Source organism: Helianthus annuus, chromosome 15 (genome assembly GCF_002127325.2).
Source record: "Helianthus annuus cultivar XRQ/B chromosome 15, HanXRQr2.0-SUNRISE, whole genome shotgun sequence".
Classification (NCBI taxonomy): domain Eukaryota; kingdom Viridiplantae; phylum Streptophyta; class Magnoliopsida; order Asterales; family Asteraceae; genus Helianthus; species Helianthus annuus.
In genome coordinates, this window is record NC_035447.2 from 105,096,220 (window position 1) to 105,118,000 (window position 21,781).

The 21,781-nt window shown below is 37.5% G+C and overlaps 1 long non-coding RNA gene across 13 annotated transcripts; it reads left to right on the forward strand.

Annotated features, from left to right (window-relative positions):
• Window positions 1-5,237: 5,237 nt before the first annotated feature.
• On the forward strand, window positions 5,238-8,988 carry LOC110890262. 13 transcript variants are annotated; one of them, XR_004882441.1, is made up of 10 exons: window positions 5,246-5,561; window positions 5,636-5,834; window positions 5,924-6,073; window positions 6,156-6,212; window positions 6,318-6,368; window positions 6,724-6,813; window positions 6,901-6,981; window positions 7,628-7,708; window positions 8,315-8,428; window positions 8,517-8,988. It is a non-coding gene; the product is annotated as an uncharacterized LOC110890262 (long non-coding RNA). The 13 variants fall into 13 exon arrangements; XR_004882437.1 differs by having other exon boundaries at window positions 5,247-5,561; window positions 7,623-7,708; XR_004882435.1 differs by having other exon boundaries at window positions 5,238-5,561; window positions 6,279-6,384; window positions 6,901-7,708.
• The last annotated feature ends 12,793 nt before the right edge of the window (window positions 8,989-21,781 follow it).

Sequence of the window (21,781 nt, forward strand, 5' to 3'; positions counted from 1 at the left end):
TATATATATATATATATATATATATATATATATATATATATATATATAGGGTAATGTTCATGCGATAACCACCTTTATTGAGAGAACCGCGAGAACCAATGTGAACACAACAAAATAAACCCACTACACCACCCAAAACCTAAAAAAAACCTAAACCCCCCCACCCAAGCTAATTGCTAAAAACTAAACCATAAAGTTAAACCCTCCCCCCCCCCCCCCCCAAAACCTAAAAAAATCTAAAAAACACACAATTTTTTTAATATTTTTTATAAAAAAATCACTAATTTTCGTAATTAAAAAAATGGTGACGAAAATTAGCAATTTTTTTATAAAAAATATTAAAAAAATTGTGTGTTTTTTTAGATTTTTTAGGTATTTTTGGTTGTGTTCACATTGGTTCTCACGGTTCTCGCAATAAAGGGTGGTTCCTAACGGATCATTCTCCTATATATATATAGGCCAGTTATCATACAAATACACTTATCGTACATTATGTACGCTACATTCTAGGCCGTCAGATCATCTCATTTAAACAGCGTGTTTTACTATTAAATTAATCAAATTAAAATTAATAAAAAGAAACCGCCAAGGTTAAAATCGTCAAATGCGAGATTAGAATCCCTGATAATTAGCACAATAACTCACAAACATACCGAAAAACCCAAAATCAACGAAGCAAAGCAAAGCAAACAACTAAGATTCATCCTGCTACTCTCCCGTTGCGATTCAACTAACATGAGTTTTGAGAAACGAAGCAAAGCAAACAACGACAGACCACAAGCGAAGAAGATGAATCCAGGTATCGATTGACATTTGCGATTTTATAATGGAATATACAGGGACTTTAATGTCAAATGCGATTTTGTTTGTTTATTAAGTTTTTAGACTGAAACATATAGTTTTAAAACATTATGTATTGTTCATAACTTCAATTTTGTTAGGGTTTATGACTAGTATGGTTATTTATTAGGTTTAGCATGATTATGCAGTTTTCTAAATGATAGAACTGATATATGTGCGATATTATATAGGGTTTTGTGAGGGTTTTGTATTACAACTGTGATTTTATAGATAAACTTTTGCTTCTAAAAGGTTTTTGTCTTAGCTTAGGTTGAACATGCGAATTGATAAAAAACCTCCTGCGAATTCATATGATTAGTTGGTTTTATGGATTATGATTAAATTATACATGCGATATTATATAGGGTTTTGAGTGGGTTTTGAATTACAGATGCGATTTTATAGGTAAAGTTTTGTTTGTAGAAGTTTTTGTCTTAGGTTAGGTTGAGCATGCGAATTGATAAAAACCTCATGTGATTTCATAAGATTAGTTAGTTTTAGGCGATTATGTTTAAATTATACATGCGATTTTATATTTTTTAGTTGCTTAAAGCATGCGATTTATAAAGATTGGCTAGTTTTTTATAATGCTTAACTAAGACATGCGAATTGATACTCATTCATGCGATTTTATCACTTAATGCTTAGTGTACATGCTTAACTGATAAATGCGATTTTATAAAGGTTTTTGACTGATAGCATGCGATTTTGTAGAAATACATTCTGATGATGACTTTGAAGGCCCAATATCAACACTGATAAAAGTTAACAAAAATAGAAAAAGAAGAATAGTTGAAGAAAGTTCTGAAGATGATGACTTCGTTGAGCCACTCCTAAAAAAGAAAAAGGATGACAGGAAGTCTAAGATACAGACAAAAAAACATTCAAAAAAGGTGGAACCACCTAAAACAGAACATAGGGCATTCTTCAAATACAGCAACGAAGCAATACTGCTGAGATGCCAACCTAACTCATACATGGATACTGTGAATAAATTTTCAAAAAACCAAGTTGAAGAGGTGAGGAATATGGGATTTGGAGCTATTCTAGATATCAATATCAACCATATTTCGACACGATTGGCATATTGGCTAGCCAGAAACTTTGACGAGAACTTCTATACGCTAAACGTAGGAAAACTACAAATAAAGATAACATCGGACACAGTTTATGAGGTATTTGGAATACCAAAGGGGCCAAAGCAGGTTGAAATAATAGCCGATAAGAGAAAAGTTAAAAAGCAAGAAAAAATTGAAAAGAGTAAAGAACCAGGAAATGTTGTGAGGGAAACATTCATCAGCCAGTGGGCGGAAAACACAAGGATTACCCATGGCTTAATTGCAACAACAATGGAAAATCAAAGAGATGGGGGGAGCCTATTTAGATTAAATTTCCTGGTGTACTGGATGACCTTCTTTGCGGAGATTACAAAGGTAACAACTGCAAATGATAGATGTTTGCTTGGTGTAGAGGCTGTTGAGGAAATACAAAATCTAGATTGGTGCTCATTTGTACTTGACACTTTGCGACGTACACGAGCGGGCTGGAAGAACTATAAAATACAGTTCGTGGGACCTGTTGCCTTTCTTACGGTATGCATTAATACATTTCATAACATATTTAAAATACTAGTTTGTTTTGTCATATAATTAAACGATCTTGCGATTTATACAGCTTCTATACACGCATGAGTACAACAAGAAGCTTAAACTGTTTGAGAAAGTCGTGGAAATACCAATTATTCGTTATATCACATCTTCAGAGATTGATAAAGTCGAAGAGCATATTTCGGATAACGGACCTCTATGGATATCAAGTAAGAGTGAAGAAGAAGAAGAAAATGAAGAAGAAGAGGGTCATTCAACGGAGGATTATACAATACGACCACCGGTTGACACCACAATAAGCTACAAAAGAAGGACTGCACATGCAGTACAAAACAAAGAAACCGGGGAAGAGCCAAACGATAACGAGAACATTGATGATTTCATGGATTTTAGTTTTGAAATGCATGAAATGTCTCAGTTGAACCTTGAGATGGGAATTGGAACACAGACACAGAAATTGATGGATTATTGCAACACTCCTATTCAACTTTCACCATCAGTAATCTACGACACAGCCCATGAACGAGAACGAGAGGCTTCGAGAATCAACAAAAAGGTAAGCCAAAAAAAATATTAATTTCACTTAATCTAATTATATTTAAAATTTGAATTGATAGTATCTTAACTCGAAAAAAATTACAGAACCTGTTGAAAAAAATGAAAGCAAATGTCAAAAAATACATTAAAATGGTCCAAGATGTTCAAGAGATGAACAACTTAGTTTCAGAAGTTAGAACTAAGTGTTTTTGGGATCCGAAGATTATGGAGGCCTGTAAGCAGTGGGATGAGACGCTTCGGAATAATCCCATTTGTGTGCCGCCTAATTCGGTTCAACAGCATGAAACTTCACCCTCTCATGTCCATCAAGAGCCTGAAAATCCAGCTTCTGAAGTCCACCATGAAGTTACTACAAACGAAGAAGGTAGACAGGATGAAGAAGCTCAAAAAGTAATCTCCAATGTTTTGGTACAAATGGCATCAGAAGGTAAAACATGCGAACTCAATATTAACACATGCGAAATTATGTACAAAATCACTATTTTTTTATGCACATGCGAAACCAAAAAAACACATGTGATTTCTTCCAAAACACTTCAAATTTGATTTCGCATTCGATGTCATGTATACCCCTGCGATTTTGATTCTAATGTATTAAAATTAAACAATTTGTATCTATAGGTGTACTACAGCCAGATGATGAAGCACTGACAAATAAAGATGATGGAGGAGTCACAGACACCCTTATTGCAAACATTCAAACTGTGGAACCAGGTGTATACGCTTACAAATAACCTGCCAAAGGTAAAAAAACACTTTATATTAGGAAAAAAATTAAAAAGCACAAATTATTGTATTTCTTAACTTACTATGGCCTGTAGAAAGTGGTGAAAACGAAACTGTTATCTAAGAAACAATGAACTTGGCAGAATCTACACAAAACATTCAACAAAAAGTTCAAGAAAAAGTGTCAGAAGTGGAAGCAGTTTCATTAGGAGAAACTACACAAAAAGAACCTCAACAACCCAATTCGGGAATCGAAGTTGAAAAGGAACCGGAAGTTGAATGCCCTCAGGTAACGGCTGAGGAATTGCAGTCAGTTGAGTTGCTTTTGAGCCTGGGACCCAGCCTGGAAGAAAATAAAGGAAAAAAACCAACTAGGGGCAAAAAAAAACTCAAAGCCAAAGCAAGTTGCGAAACAAGTTCTACCAAAGGGGTTAAATGAACTCCTTTATAAAACAATAGAAGCAAAATTCAAGCTGAGAAAAGATGTGCAGAGCTTGGAGACAAATTTTGTTCCTCTTACTGCAACAGAGTGGTAAACATGCACGAAGAACTCTTGAATCAAGAATTGAGTGTGATCCGCTATACATTTGCTACATTTGTAGGCATAGAGTAAGTAAAATAGTTATATCAACTAACAAACATCTAAAATATATACACACAACAAATATTAATTATTTATTTTATGGCTGGCAGAGAAGAATTTTACCGATAAAAAACTGAGGTTGCCACATTCAAAGCTATATTTGAAAGCTTCTACAGGGGTCAGTACGTAGCATCGAACGGGATAGATGCATTTGTGGATGTTCTAAACCTTGAAGAGAAGAAGAGGAATAGAAAATCATCACCATACAGACTCTTCTTGTTCAGCACAATGATGGTATGTTTTCATATACATTTTGGCATTTGAAATTATAACAGTAAATGCATATTCAATGATTTCGCATGCTATTTATATCTAAATTACATGTAGTATAGAAGAAAGTTTTCCTGTGAAACAACATTTCTCATACTGTTATAATTTCGCATGTGGTATATATACTATTCGCATGTGAAAAAAATCCATTGTTTGCATAACTTTGATTCTAATTACATAACATACAGCCGTATATCTTTTATGACGAGGAGAAATACACAGACAACCAACGACTAAACATATTTACCTCAAATTTTGAAGACATATTACTGAGATATGAGGTAAAAAAAACTTGATTCGGTTGACCTGGTGTTTATTCCGGTACTTCAAGGTGACCACTTCTATGTCTTGTGCTTCCACTTGAAATCCGGCAAAATTGAGTTGATTGACAATTCAGCAGCTAAACAAGAGTTTAAGGATAGATACAAGGGGCTTCCAGACACCTTGGTAATACAAAAACTTTTTCATATACATGTTATATTTTATGTAAAAGCTACTAACACAATGTTGCTATGTTACAGAGAAGGGTATTGGTTTTATACCTACAAAAGGCTTTAAAACCAACACCGGCTATAAAAGAACTTGCAAACTCAGTTATAGAAAGAAAAGAGATGGATTGGAGGACAAAGAATAACGACGTAGACTGTGGAGTGTTTACGATGCGTCACATGGAAACATACAAAAGAGACAAAATACCATGGGTGACTGGATTTGTGAAAGGAGACAAAATACCATGGAAACATCAAATTTAGTCATATTATGATAAAATTCTAGGTTTCTTTTGATTAATTTCAGTTTTGATTGTTTAACCTCTAATTTATTAAATAGGATCGGAAGGATATTGTTATTTGCTAGAGCCGTTGTGGTAGGTTTGATTTGTTGAAAAAAAGGTTCTCTGTGTTTCGTTCGGTAATCAGGTAACTTTGATTACGTGATCACTTTCATCATCATCTGTATTAAGCGCTTGCTAATTGGAGTACAATTTTCGCAGATTATAAAGCGATTTGGAATCGCATTGATTTGACTTGCTGTAGTCAGAGTAGACTTTGATCCATTGAAGTGATAAAACTGCTGCTCGATTTGCCATGTAGACCAGACACCAGTGAGTGCTAAAATGGTTTGTTTTCTATATTATTCTACCAGGGCTCCTGATTTCAGAACTACCAGGGTTGGTGACGATGGGCTTTAAGGTAAAACCGATGGCGCACTACTCTTGGAGAGAATAATGATGAAAAATGTTGAGGTAATCACATAATAACCATTGATTTGTTTTTGGTAGGATGAAAAATGTTGAGGTAATCACATGGTAAAACCGATGGCGCACTACTCTTGGAGAGAATAAGAGAAAAGGCTGGTTCAGGCCCTCTTTAGTTCGGTCCAGGCCAGTTTGGGCATGTTTTTGGCCAGTTTATGCTAATGGTCTGTCATGGTAAAAAGTCAAATCAGTTTTTTTGTGTATTTTATATGTAAGATTTTGTCATCAGTGCTTTTTATGTCTATCTTTTTTCTAGAAAAAAAAAATCCCTGCCAAGAAACCAGTTGTTACAATTTCGTCGATCTGTTACAAGGTAGATAGCAGCCCCTTTTTTTGTTCTTGGTACAAGACATTTGTGTTTACAGTCTTTAATTTGTAGGATATGGAGTTGTTATTTAGTGCTTTTGGTTTGATATAGGAGCAAACTATTAGAGTTATGAAGTTGTTAAACACATGGACAGCAGGACAGGTACACTTGAATATGTGTAAGAAACCAGTGGACCGAGATCTTTGGTATTAACAATTATATGTGACTGTACTAATGGTGAAACACGTGATTTAACTTTAAAAGCTGAATAAGCTTTATGTTATTGTATGCTTTTAGAAAAAAAAATATAATTGGTTGACAGGGGAATTAAATGAGATAGCAGGTGCTGGTTTATTGATTGTTTCATTCTTTAGTTTTTGCCAAACTTCAAGGGCCTTGGCTGTTTTGGTTTTGTGTTTCCTTTGTGTTCTGTGGAACAACATAATCACCCTTAAGACCTTTATTGCACTATTTGATGATTTCCACTATCACGATTTACATATTGTTTGATTTACAGGATAAGGCGGAGGAGGTTTCAGCAGTGGCCGCGGAGAAAAGTTTGCCCAAAGACCCTGCAATAAAAAACACCAATCTTGCATAATTGGATGTATGCATTACGATGGACAACTGCGGGCTTTCTTTTCTTTCCCCGCCTTTACTAAACCTAATCTTTTTTGCCGGTTATTTGTTTCAGGCTATCCCACGCCATCCCGCCAAGAAATATCAGATTCCAGGTTCTGCGTAAGAATAAAATGGATGTTAAAAGGATTACCAGGTAAGTTTTTTGTCAATAGTTTTATAAATTAAATGGAAGGTTAGTTTGGGGTTTATGGTAATAGTTGACCCGTGTATTTATCAGCGGGTTAATTTGGGGTATATGCTAAATTAAATAAAAAAATAGTGTAAAACGAAACGGGTCAAAAGTTGCCCAAAGTGTACCTCTAAGACCACCCATAGTGGGGGGTTTTTGGCGTTTTTCCCTAAAAGAACGCCCAAAAACGGTCGGTAACCGCCCTTGGGGCGTTTTTTTTTTTTTTTGAAAAAAATGGGTGACGCGTGCTTTTTTTTAACGCTTGGAACTTTATCTTTGGCCAATATCATTTTTTTATGGTTTTTATTTCTATTTTTTATTTAATTCTATTAAAATATAATGGCCCACAAGATTTCAAGCCCCACTACACCCTTTTAACGTAATGCCCACAATGCACACATGCTGACTGGACCGCCACATGGCGCAAATAGCCCAAGGCGTCTTCCCCTTCCCACTACACATGGTCTAATGCACAAGGGCTCCTTAATCTTTTTTATTGAAAACACATATTGTGATCAATATCATATAATTGGTGTAATCATATTTGATAAACTAATTACTTAATAAATTTTAAATGTCATGGACAAAAAAATATTTCATGTCAGCTTAGCATGCATCAAAAAAAGAAGCTGGACCTGCATTTGAAGTCTTAAGTGATATTTTTGATGCCATTGATTCCAGATTTCAAGAGGTATGTGGGTTGGATTATTATTTTCCATTTTATTTTCTAAACCGACACCAATAATGACTCTTTCTAAATGTTGAGAATCGTAGTTAGATCCTGGGTTTTAAAAATCGCACATGAGGCGCGAGGCGCCTTAGGTAGCCCGAGGCGCGCTTTTTACAAAAAGACCCAAAAAAGCGCATTTTTCAAGGTTTTTCTGAGGCGCGTGCCTCATGTACATGGGGTGTTTTTATGCTGTTTTATGCATCCAACTATTGTACAATAGGTTTTTTGGCTTCACTTATGGATAAAATCATATATAAAACTAATTTTTAGCTATATTTTGGATAAGGGATGCTAAAAACCTATAGGATATATATACAAATTATATAATCACTTTGCGCCTCTGGTACGAAAAGCCTGCCGGTTTTGCGCCTTGGTATTAGTCCTCATCGCTTTTGTGCGCATCTCTCTTTTTAACACCAAAGTTAGATCTAATAAAGGTTTTATGCTTTCACATTTTAATGCCTTGTTTAAAAGATAATAGTGCAATATGATCTTTTTAAACATCGTTCATAAATGATTATATTAATATTGATGCTAATATTAATTTCCTTCGTATTATTCGTACAGAGCGGAGGACGAATTCACCTTTGATCTTGTTGAGCAGTGTTTCTGAAATTTCATAAATGAGTACTGCATGTTGGAGTTACATCTTGGTAAATCCTCTTTTATGTGGATATACCGGTAAGAATTTTGAAATATTAGATTGATGTTTTAAAAAATAAAAAATTCATAGCCATACCTCTCAGCTGACGTGTATGCTTGTTTCAAGGATGAGAAAATGATATATCAAGCAATCCAGTGAAATACTCAGCTCCAGAAGACACTAACAAGACATGATGGCCTTGTTTCTGGTAGATATTGCCTATATTAGCCCACATTGATCAAGGTGGAAGAAAAAGATCCACTTTCCTGAACGACTCTTCAAATTGTATGGCAACTCCATTGATTCTCTGTAGATGTTGTCAAACAGGCTCAGGCTGGTTCTCAAAATTGGTTGGTTGGGTTTTTTTGCCCATTTCTATTTTACAACTGTGAGGTTGGGGAACATTTGAATAAACTTTGGGTGACCGTAACATCATCCACATGGAGAATGTTGCATATCTTCACTTAACTTTTTTGGTTTTGGTAGAAAAGCTACAATAGAGTCGAGAACAATTGTTATCCAACTAACCCGTGACCCGAGTTGTATTGGTTTAGGCAATTTCCTACATAATCTATTGATTTTACATATTTTCTCTTAATAATTGCCAACGCCCAACAGAATGTAATGATTTTTTTTGCCAAAATCTATTTGATGATATAGATGTAGAGATTGGAACCACGAAAGGGGTGCTCCCAAACCTCTTGATTGGTTAATAGCTCTTTGTTTAACCTGCTAATTCTCTATGCTAGCAAGAAATGTTAATTTCATCGTCCCACATTAATAACTCAAGCCATTTAAAATAACAATTTCCTTATTAAAAATTATTTTGTGTAATTATATTTCACATGTTAGTTATTTATAAATGCGCCGGTTAATGGACATGAAGATGGCTACTTTTAAGCTAAACTTGATATGCAGATGGAGTCTTGAAGATATTGAATCTGCTTAATTTTCATTTTGTTGTACCAAGTTATAGTTAGGGCATGTTTGGAATTCAATGTTTTAAATGGTTGATTTTCCATGCCAACATCATTTCAATGTTTTAAGTTATATTGAATCTGCTTAACTTTCATTTAACATCGTCAAATGTAATTAATTATTATTTTTTAAACAAAATGAATCCGAAGGTTTTGTGCATTGAAAGTATTATGCGGCTATTCTTGAATGGAAGTAAATGTTAGAAACCCGGAATGGATTTTGGTTCGTAATAGACATCGTAATTGAAATTGATAACAGTCGGGACACCCGCCGCAACGCGCGGGCATTCCCACTAGTAAACAAAAGTTCATTCAAAAGATGAAAGAAACTCCATTTTCATCTTCATCGAGCATCTTAGGACAGTTATTGCATCGGCCAACTCTTTCAACTGTTTCTCATCCCTCTCACCCAAATCCACCATAAACATAACAACAATTTCTTTAAGACTACTCACTTACATCTGAGATAGCAAGTTCAGAATTTCTTGTCTTCTCTTCATGTTTTCTGTTACACGAGAAATGTTGGCCTCCAACATCTCTTGACATGATCGATCCTCTTGAATTTGTTGCTGAATCCTTTTCCTCAAAGCCTGCTTGATACTTGGTTCAGAAGAAGAGGATGTTGGTAGATCTGCCATTTTTAATAGGATGTTTTAAATAGTGATAAAAATATAAAATATATAATAAAAGAAAAATTATTGATATGAATTATTGAACTGAATTATTTGATTTCAATTATTGAACTGAATTATGAAACACACTGTGCGAAAATAAAAATAATTATTATTAAAGCGTGCGAAATAAATAGCTATATTTGATAAATACTTTCAGGTTTGCGAAATCTCGAACTTAAACATGCGAAATTAAATATTAAACTTCATTGTGTGCGAAATGTCCAACTTAAAACATGCGAAATTATACAAATGATCCATTCTTAACTACCTGGACTATGTTAAAACACCACATGCGATATATCAAACAACACATGCGATATGGTAAACCCAACAAATAAAACCAGAAACAACTTATCTTCAACCCTCATTTACAATCTAATAAAATGAAAAAAACTTCAAATCAAATACAACCCAGAACTCAACCTAATAAACCTATTGACGAATCCTAAATGACGAATCCAACATTTTCGGAAATCGCGGTTCGGTCAGGAATCAATCAAAAACCCTACAAATCGAATTGATACGAACAATAATTAAATCGACGGTTATGAAACGAACTCCATATCTGCTCCCTAGTTGACGGAATTCCCTGACTAGCCCTCAGATGTTCGAATAGAATGTCTGATATACTCTTATTTAATTAAATTGAATCAGTACACGTGTATGGTTGTGGGTAGCGCGTACATAATGTACGATAAGGAGATTTGTACCATACTCTTTACCTATATATATATATATATATATATGGATTATGAGAAAACTCATCTTAATCTTAATGAGAAAACTAAAAAACTTCATCAAAACCACTAAAAAGTAGGGGAATGAGACTTTAATGAAGTAGGGGTAAAATTAGAAAAAAATATATTTTTAAACATTTCTAATTTCTCCACACGATATCTTTTATTTTAAATGGCACCATAAGATCATAAATTTTTTTTATTCTTTCATTTGAATATATTCGAGCATATTTTTATGATATAAAAAAGATTTAAGGTGTCATACTTTTTTCAATACTACTATTTATTACTATACATGTACAACATTACGAAAAACCTAAACTTCCACTCCCAAAATACCTAAACCCCCCACCTCCACACCCAAAAACCTAACCCGCCCCCACCCCCCCAAAAAAAAAAAAAAAACCCTTAGAAGATCATGCATTATTAATAAATCCCAACAAAATAATGTAAACTAGGAGTGTGTGCCACTAAATGGACTTTATTTTTTTAGTGAAAAAACAACATTGATGTGGGTAGAGACCCACACGTAAATCTTTCCAAGCATACGTGTGTTATGCTATGAAATATCGACTATAAATAGAGCTATATCTCCACTAAGGCATTATATTTTTATCATTTCAATGACTCGTGATACAATGGCAAATGTTAAAGAATCTTATGTTATCATATTATTTTTCAGTTTTCTTGTGCTTTTGATGTCTTTTCAGTGTAAGTTCTGTTGTTCCAACCATTCTATTATGTCCCAATTTAGAAAAAAAAAACATATTTATCAATATTTAATTTTTGAAGTTTCAGGTGCAAAAAAATGAACATACTTATGTGAGTCCCTTAGCAGAATATTCAGTAAAGGACTGTGAGAAAGCAGGTTATGTTTACAAAGACGTTGATAATCATTTTTGTTGGTGCGGTATTACCCAGTTTGTCGAATCTAACACCTTTAAACTTGCAAATGACCTAAGGGTGGTATTTATAGGTCCATCACCTTCATTTGGAAATTCCAACCTACAGTGGTCAGTCACTTGCAAACACATAAAGTCAAACGAAAAACCCTTTCGTTTTACCACTTCAAACGTAAATTATTAAAGAAGTATCAAATTAATCGATAAATTAATACATGTTCAAAAAAGAAAAAAAACAATTATTAAAAAAAAGGTAAAAGAAATATATGTTTTAGAAAAAAGAAAAATATGTTATTAAAAGTAAATATAATAATAAACTATTATAATATATTAAATAATAAAATAATAAAAAACTATATATTATTATAAAAATAAAGTTATTATTCACCATCCCTCGTCAACAATATATATATATATATATAATAAAGTACCTAAAATGAAAACAACTAAATAACAACTTTGTGTCTTACAAAAGTGAGAATCATTTGCGTAAAATTATGAAAGGAAAGGATAACTCAAGTAATAATAAAATAATAAAAAACTACATATTTTTATAAAAATAAAATTACTATTCATCATCTCTCGTCAACAAAATATATATATATATATATATATATATATATATATATATATATATATATATATATATATATATATATATATAGGGAGAAGATCATGCGAGAACCACCTCTTATTGTGAGAACCGCGAGAACCAATGTGAACACACCAAAAATGCCTAAAAATAGCTAAAAATCACATAAAAATTTTTTTTTTGATTTTTTTAATATTTTTTAGGTTAAAATCGCTACTTTTCGAAGCAAAAAAAAAAAAAAAAATTTTTTTTTTAATTTTTTTTTTTTTAAATTTTTTTTTTTTTTTGCTTCGAAAAGTAGCGATTTTAACCTAAAAAATATTAAAAAAATCAAAAAAAATTTTTTAGATTTTTTTTTTGATTTTTTTAGATTTTTTTAGATTTTTTTTAGATTTTTTTAGGTTTTTTGAGGGTTTAGTTTTTAGCATTTTAGCTTGGGTGGGGGGGGGGGTAGGTTTTTGGGGGTGGGGGAGGGGGGTTTAGGTTTTTGGGGGGGGGGGTGGCGGTTAGTTTTTTTTTAGTTTTTTTTAGGTTTTTTTTAGCTTAGGGGGGGGGGGGGTTAGGTTTTTTGGGGGGGGGGTTAGGTTTTTTTTTGGGGGGGGGGGTTTAGGTTTTTGGGGGGGGGGTTAGGTTTTTTTTAGGTTTTTTTAGGTTTTTTTAGGTTTTTTTTAGGTTTTTTTAGCTTGGGGGGGGGGTTAGGTTTTGGGGGGGGGGGGTTAGGTTTTTTTTGGGTGGGGGGGGGGGGTGGGGGGTTTAGGTTTTTGGGGGGGGGGGTTGGGGGTTAGGTTTTTTTAGGTTTTTTTTTAGGTTTTTTAGCTATTTTAGGTTGTGTTCACATTGGTTCTCAAGGTTCTCACAATAAGGGTGGTTCTCGCATGAGCTCCTCCCTATATATATATATATATATATATATATATATATATATAAAATATTCTTTCTAAAGAAACTAACAAATCATCAAAATTGGCTTAACTAATCAAACGATTAGCCAATGTGGGGCTAGTTACTGATTCTATTGCTCATGTATCATCAAACTAAATATATGTATTATATATAATTATGCATGCATGTATTTTATATAAATCTATTCATATAATAAAAGAAACCAATGTGTGACACGTGTCATTTACTAGAGCCCTTTAATTTTCTGTTTTCCCGCATTTTTTCATACTTATCTTATACTAATTAACAAATTAACATTATTTCTCTTCATTTATCCCAACTTATTTTTTTTTTCAAATTCAAACAATATAATAGGTATCAATTTTCCTTTACGAAAAAATATTTAGATTATATCTAATAATCTGTAAGTATGTTATTGAAATATGTATCACAATATAGCTATGACTATGGACGCATGTATGATTATAAACAAAAATATGCATAGATAAAATTGTATATCTAAGTACTTTAACTTTTTCTTTTTTCTATATATAATATCAGATAATCTATTTTTCTATAAATAATGTATATTAGATTATATCTAACTATAATATTTATGTTATTTTCAATAAATAATAATATTAAATCGTAGTTATCCCGCTTCTTTCACTTATAATACTATATTATTAAGTCATAATTTTCAGTTTATCTTTTATTTATTTATTTAAATGTTTTTTTCTTAATCATTTCTTTTATTTTTCCATTAATTAATAACCTTTTATTTTATTTTTCCACTTATCTCTTATGTTTCCAGCTTTGATCTAACCACATGTAATACATAAGATTGTAACCTAATAATTAAAAACGCATAAAGTAAAATCTTATACCACATGTGATACACAAGTGTCTAACCTAATAATAAATATAAAAAACAAAGTAGCATATTATAATAAGTAAATAGTACATTGAAATTCATTTTTTAAAACATGTCTTAACGAATGTATGTGTTATGCTATTACATTATATTTATTCAACCTTGCAATACACGGGTTTTCTAAAGATGTAACTTTTTTTATACTTACTATATAAAATTACGTGTATTCAACCCGTGTAATACACAGGTTTTTAATCTAGTGTCTTTATAAATACAATTAATAAATACTTTAAGATTGAGTGTAAATGAATCTAGTGGCTAGTCAAAAGAAAAAAAAAGGATAAAAATGTAATTTACACATTATCTATATCTATACTAAAAAGGAGAAGTGATGTACCAAATTGTAATTTTACTACAAGTACAAGTTATTAAGCAACATGTACAACAAAGATAAAGCAGGCAAATTGAGACAATCTCTATATTTTTAAGACGCCTGATGGGTAACACAGAGATTTCAACCCTACATTTATGTCTCTGATCTTCACATTTAATTCAGTTATTGATGAATTTCACCACCGTTCATCCTTCTATCTACCTCTTAAATCCCTAAACAAGCAGTTTGATCGGTCCATGATGCAGTTGATCGGTCCATCATTCTCTCACAATTGAACCCGTCAGAGAGGGGAGTGAAAACGGAAGAACAAATCGACGGTGATGACGGGCCAGTGGGGAAGCCCACTTTACCCGCTTTGGACCATTTTTCTGGAAGCCCAATTACGTGTAGGCCCATAAAATAGAATTGCCTTGTCCACTAAGGTTCCTCTTCCTTTTGTCACGGGCGGGAAACAGCTAAGAGGAGCAGAGCTCATTAAATGCCCGATAAGAAAAGGATCTCGTCTGAATTACTGTACTTCTCCGGCTGGGCATTAATTAAGGGGAACATCCCACCGTTGGGGGTCAGACACGTGTCTGCACCCCCCGAGAACTCTCAAAAACCGTTGGATCACGTGTGGGAAATCCTTAGCGAGATAGGAGCTGGCTATTATATAAGAGAAGGCATCAAGGAGCTAAGGCAGGTATCATCTCCGACATTCCCTCATTTACTCACCTCTCATTAACTTCTGACCAACATTCCCCCATATTTAATACACACACACATTAATTAGATTCACACCAAAGAGGAAACCTTCCGGTGATTATACTCATCGGAGGAAGCTCCTCTCATTTTCCGGCAAGTTTACTTACTCTCACGCCGGAGCTTGGTCACGGATCCCCCTCCCGGGGTCCTCCGTGGCGAGGCTAACGGTTTGTTCTTTTGTAGTAAACGAAGACAAAGGCTCTTGACGTCAACGAAGATCCAGCTAACGTCAACCGGGAGTTGGGTATTCGACATTGGCGCCATCCGTGGGACATCAGCTTGCCCGGTGTACCCACATCAAAACTCGACGTCTAAAGAGCAGTTTATCCCGTCAAGAACAACATGGCAACGCCACATAACTCACGTGTCACCCAGACGACACAAAACGATTTAGATAAGGTCACTGTAGAAGATATTACCCATGAAGAGGGTAACGAGAACCAGGTAGAGAACCTGGAAGAAGCAGAACATATCACTCCTGACTTTGTGGCCATGCACAGGGAGAAGTTAACAAAGTGCCTTGAAGATTTAAAGGGACAGGAAAAGCTCGACAGCCTCAGGGCTAGGCTTTCTTTTGACACACCCTCCAACCAAGAAGGAACAAATCTTCAAAACAAGAACAGCAATGGTGACCAGCTGGAAACGTTTATGACTGCCCTGAGGCAAATGTCCTCAGAGGAAAGGGAGGATCTTATCACAGGCCAGAAGTCCAAGGAGAAAGGGAAGGAGAAAGACAACTTTGGTGATAGTGGCTTGGATCAGCCATATCTACCATGGGACTTAGCCGAGGTCTCAAAGTTCACGCGAAGAATCACAGAAGCACCTATGCCCCCCAAGACGAAGTTACCCCCAGGCTTTGACCGTTATGATGGAACAAGAGACCCCGAGGATCACCTGCATGCCTTCCGTGGAGCGGGACAACTGGGACGATGGCCCATGCCAGTATGGTGCCACATGTTTGTGCAAACCCTGACAGAAGGAGCCCGGCTTTGGTTTGACAGCCTTCCCCCAGGGGGAATAGATAGTTATGAAGAGCTAAGCGAAACTTTGGCCAACAGAGAAAAGTGGTCAAGAATCCAAATGAGATCCTTCATATCAGACAAAGGGATAACGAGCGAATAGACCAGTACATGGAGAGGTTCGTCAAGGAAAGCATGAACATCAAAGACGTCCCGGAGGTTATGAAGATCAGCAGCTTCATAAACGGGTTGAAGCACGCACAGCTGTGCGAGAAGCTTGGGGAAGAGTTCCCCCACTCATTTGACAATCTTATGTACAGAGTCAGGGCCTTTGTCCGGGGAAAGGACACAGTCAGCAAAGCAAAGGAGACGGACATCGCACCTCGGAGGGTCACCCCAGCTGCAAGGCCCCCTGATAAAGGTACACCCTATTCCCGGAAATCTGCCTTTGATAGAATGTTGCATGACAGGGCAAGGCCCTCATACTCCCCATATAGACCCCGAGGGAGGGGTCCCCCTCCTTACACCGATAGCTTCACCCCTCTCACAAAGACCCAAAGTGAGATACTGGCCACGGAGAGGATAAAGAACTCCTTGCCGAGACCACCACCCATAAAACCGGGACCGAAGGCACAACCGAACGAATATTGTGATTTTCACAAAGGCTTTGGGCATAAAACTGATGACTGTATGTACCTGAAAAGGGAAATAGAAACCGCGGTAAAAACAGGGAGGTTGGCCCACTTGGTCAAGGAAATCAAGGAGGGGGGAGGAGATCGCAAGGGAAGAGATGCAAGGGAGCCGGGGAGGGCGGATGTTGATATGATTAGAAGGAGGAATGAATTAGATACCACCCGGAGTGTAAAGGACAGGATCCTAGGCTCCCCAAGCTGCATGAAAGCTCCCATCCTTATGCCATACCTAGAAGGAAACGAGGTGCAACGGCTCCCCCTGAACATCTCGGCCATAATAGCAGGGCACAAGGTGTCTCGAATACATGTGGACGGAGGGTCAGGCGTCGAGGTGATATACGAGCATTGTTTCCTTAGATTCGACAGGGACGTAAGAGACAGGTTGGAAGAAGACTCCATCCCCTTAGTGGGATTCAACAACAGTGTATCACATCCCTTGGGAAAGATCAGGCTCCCATTCACGGTTGGGGTAGGGGATCGAGTCCGAACAATAAATTTGACCTTCACAGTGGTCAGGGCACCCTCAAAATACAATGCAATCCTAGGAAAACCCGGAATTGGAGACTTGCAGGCGCAGGCGTCCACCCCCCACGGGGCTTTAGTATTTCAAACACCAAAGGGCCTAGCGTGGGTTAAATCGGCTTATGAAGTGGTCTCTTCCGTATCCAAAGGAGAAACACCAGAGAAACCCCAGGGGAAGGGGGTGGAAGAATGGGTCCTCTGTGACAGGTTCCCAGAACAAACAATCAAGGTAGGAGGCCACTTGAGTGACAAATGCAAGAGTGCTTTGAAGGAGTTGCTCCTCCATAACGTAGATGTGTTTGCATTTCAACATGGAGACATGACAGGCTCAATAAAAGAAGGGCTGCTTGTGAAGAAACTCGAAAGCTGCTCAGGGCTGGGATAGTTAGAGAAGTGAAATACCCGTCCTGGATCGCCAATCCAGTCATGGTTCAGAAGAAGGACGTGGGGTGGAGGATGTGCATCGATTTTCAAGATCTAAACAAAGCACGCCCCAAGGACTGTTATCCCCTCCCGGAGATAGACACCCAGGTGGACTCCTTGTCTCAGTACCCCCTGAAATGCTTCCTGGACGCCTACAAGGGATACCACCAAATCCAGATGTCGATAGAAGACGAGGAAAAAACCGCCTTCATCACAGATGAAGGAACGTTCTGCTATACCAAAATGCCCTTCGGCCTCAAGAATGCTGGGGCCACATATCAGAGGTTCATGAACACCTTGTTCAGGGAGCAACGAGGAAGGAACTTAGAGGTGTACGTCGACGATATTGTTATCAAAAGCTTGACGAAAACGACCATGATAGATGACATAGCCGAAACTCTCAGCACTATGCAGGATGTGAACATGAAACTGAACCCCGGGAAGTGCTGTTTCGGAGTAGAGGAAGGGAGTTTCCTGGGAATAGTGGTCACCAAAGGAGGAATCAAAACAAACCCGGAAAAAACCCAGGCTGTAGCCGAAATGCGGTCTCCCAGGTCCCTAAAGGATGTCCAGCAGCTAAACGGGAGGCTAATAGCGTTAAACCATTTTTTATCAAAGGTAGCCGATAAGACCCTTCCCTTCATGAAAGTATTGAAAGACTGCCTCCAGACCAATAAGTTCAACTGGACCACGGAGGCTGAGACTGCCTTCCAGGAAATGAAAGCCTACATCTGCAAGCTCTCGACGTTGGCCACCCTGGTACCCGGGGACCCGTTGCTCCTGTACCTATCCGCCTCTAAAACGACCATAAGTGCGGTCATGATGGTAGAACGGGAGGGGAAACAGATCCCCATATATTTCATTAGCAGAACGCTTAAGGGGCCCGAGGAACGATACATGCCTCTGGAGAAACTCGCGTTGGCTCTTGTCTTTGCATCCCAAAGACTCAGGAGGTATTTCCAAGGGCACAAGGTTACCTTGATGACCGATCAACCCCTTCAGAAGGTACTCAGGAAGCCGGAGCTGTCAGGACGATTGGCTAAATGGGCTGTGGAGTTAGGGGAACACCCTCTGGAGTTTAAGCCTAGGACGGCCATGAAGGGACAGATACTGGCCGATTTCTTGGCAGAGGTCCCTGAAGACGAAGAGAAGGAGCTATTAAAATGGGAAGCCTTAGAGAAAGAAGAAAAAGAGAAGGAAGACGAGGCGGTGTGGAAGTTACTCACTGACGGAGCATCTAGTGAAGAAGGGAGTGGGGCAGAAATCACACTGGTAAGCCCTGAGGGGGTCGAGCTGACGTATGCCATAAGGTTGGATTTTGAGAACACCAACAATAATGCAGAGTATGAGGCCCTCCTAGCAGGGATGAGGTTGGCACAAAACTAACTCTTTTTAAGTACTAATGTTGGAAAAAGAGTGCTTTTGTCTTCCTTTTGTATTTTCAGGATTAAATGAGCTCAAATTCACAAAAGTAGCAAAAAGACAGCTAAATCTAACATAAATACAAGAAAAAGAACACAAGTGGATTGCCCGACCCCTCAACGACATCCTCCCAAGCAAAATAGAGAAGACAGAAGACTGAACACGCCCCGTGCTCAGCCAGCACGGGGCCGTGCCCAAGAAGCAGCAGAAAAGACAAACCTATAGAAGCTTCTATTGCCCACCACGGGGCCGTGTCCAGCGGACACGGGGGCGTGGCGAAAGTACAGCTGGCGCATTAATTTTAATTGCGAATTACAATTAATGAAGAGAGAGAGTGTCAGACAGGCACGGGGGCGTGTCCAACGGACACGGGGCCGTGCCCAGCCTTCTGTTCAGCCTATAAATAGGAGTGCTTGGTTTCATTGCAACTCATCCCTTGGCACACCACCTCTCTCACACTTCATCCACCACCCACCACCACCATAACACCATCATCCACCACCATCATCCATTGTCAATCATAGAGTGTGTGAGTCGTCTCGGGATCCAAGATTGATCGTAAGAGTTCTTGATAATCAAGGCCATGTTTGCCTAAGCCTCTTACATCACTTGGTGAAGACAAGTGTTTAGTATAATACTTTTTATTTTTAATCTTTTGCACTTTTTACTTGGTTTCGTATTAATGAGTTTAATAATTAGTTGCTTATGTTGAAGGTGATCTTTCCTTATCGTTTGTCCGTGGTGTCTTGGCATTATTTTACTGTCTATATAAAATAAAAGATTTTCACCATTCATATCTCCACGGTCTATATGGAGGTATGTTGGCTACCTGGTCGGGGGTTAAGGGAACGGTTTGGTAAGGGTCTTGCCCTTGTTCAGCGTTTAGAGGTCCTGCAAGGGACCTGGGTCAAATTTAGTAGGATCTCCTTCAATGCCCATAGGTATTGGATGGCGGGGATCCAAACTCTTTGACCCCCTCATAAGTTAACTACTATTAATACTATAACCCGACTATTTAGGACTGTATCCCTGCTGACTCAAACTACTTAGTCGAGGGTAACGTCACCGCCAAAAGCGGGGCCTACCATAATTTGCATTAATAACTTAATTCATTATCTTCCAATAATCCAACCCTTTAGGATTGTATCCTTGCTGACTCAAACTACTGGGTTGAGGGTAACGTCGCCTTCAAAAGAGGGGCCTACCACAATAACTACGATAATCTCTTAAACAAGTACAAAAGTGCGAAAATAACCAAAGGTTATACTAATACACGAGTCGGATCCAAGTGATTCATCTTGTCTATCTGTTTTTATTTTTCAGCATTTAGTTAGTTTTTATTTTCTTAGTTTAAAAACCTTTTCTAACATTTTGATTTGATTAGACGTTGAGGATAAACCGGTACTAAAAGCTCTTGTGTCCTTGGACGACCTCGGTATCTTACCAACACTATACTACGTCCACGATGGGTGCACTTGCCCATATGTGTGTTTAGTGTTAGTAAATATCGTGTTTTATAAATTTAAAACTTGGCTAAAAGTGTAAAAAGGGCTTAAAATATACATCAAAAATATATTACACTACACGCACATCAAGTGGGGACAGCGTCTTCGATTGCGGCATCAAGATCCTTCGGCAGAGGGGACTCCGGCAACATAGCGGCAGAAACAAAGATGAATCTGCTCTTCCAGTCCTTTGGATAAGTAGAGGTGGGCATAAAACTGTAGCAGGGCTTCGAGACATTGTTCTGCCGTTTTGCAAAGGTAAACCAATCTCCATCCGAAATAAGCCTGTAGAACATGCAAAACAAGGGAATAGAGGGTTCTCCTGAGATGGCTGCACAAGATAATTCAAAGTGGACCACCCTCATGAACCCTAGAGGGTGAATCTGAGAAAAATGGACACCGAAATGACGAAGCAAAGAGATTTTGAAAGCAGAAAGAGGATACCGAACCCCACAGGAAGAGAAAGCCAGTGTGTAAATAGGTATCCGGTCTGTTGTGCACTCCGCCGGCTCGCTAGGGCCAGGCAAGGAAGGAGAGAATCGCTCGGGAATGTTGTATGCCTCGACGAAGGACTTCAAGTCCTTTGCCGTCAGTATGGATCTTATCGACGACCGGCCACTGCGACTCATGATCGGAGAAGAAACTATGATTCAGGGAAATGGCTACAAAGAGAAAAAAGGAGTTGAAGTGTTTGAGTGAGAAATCGGAAGGGGTAAACAGGGTATTTAAAGAGGTGCCACTGACATACAAGTAACCGTCATGTCAATAGTCCTTTCAAAATTCAAAAAAAGGAGTACGTGTTACTAGGGGATTAACTCCCGCTATAGGTATCCGGCGATGTGATGATTAGTGGGGACTGTAGACCATAACTGACTTGGAGTGGTCCCACAGGAAGAAAACCACCCCTTTTAAGCGGTTATGACTCAGCCCCGGATCATGAGCCTCGGGTCTCAGAACCAAGGACTAAAGATGACTTGACGACGGGCCAGTGGGGAAGCCCACTTTACCCGCTTTGGACCATTTTTCTGGAAGCCCAATTACGTGTAGGCCCATAAAATAGAATTGCCTTGTCCACTAAGGTTCCCCTTCCTT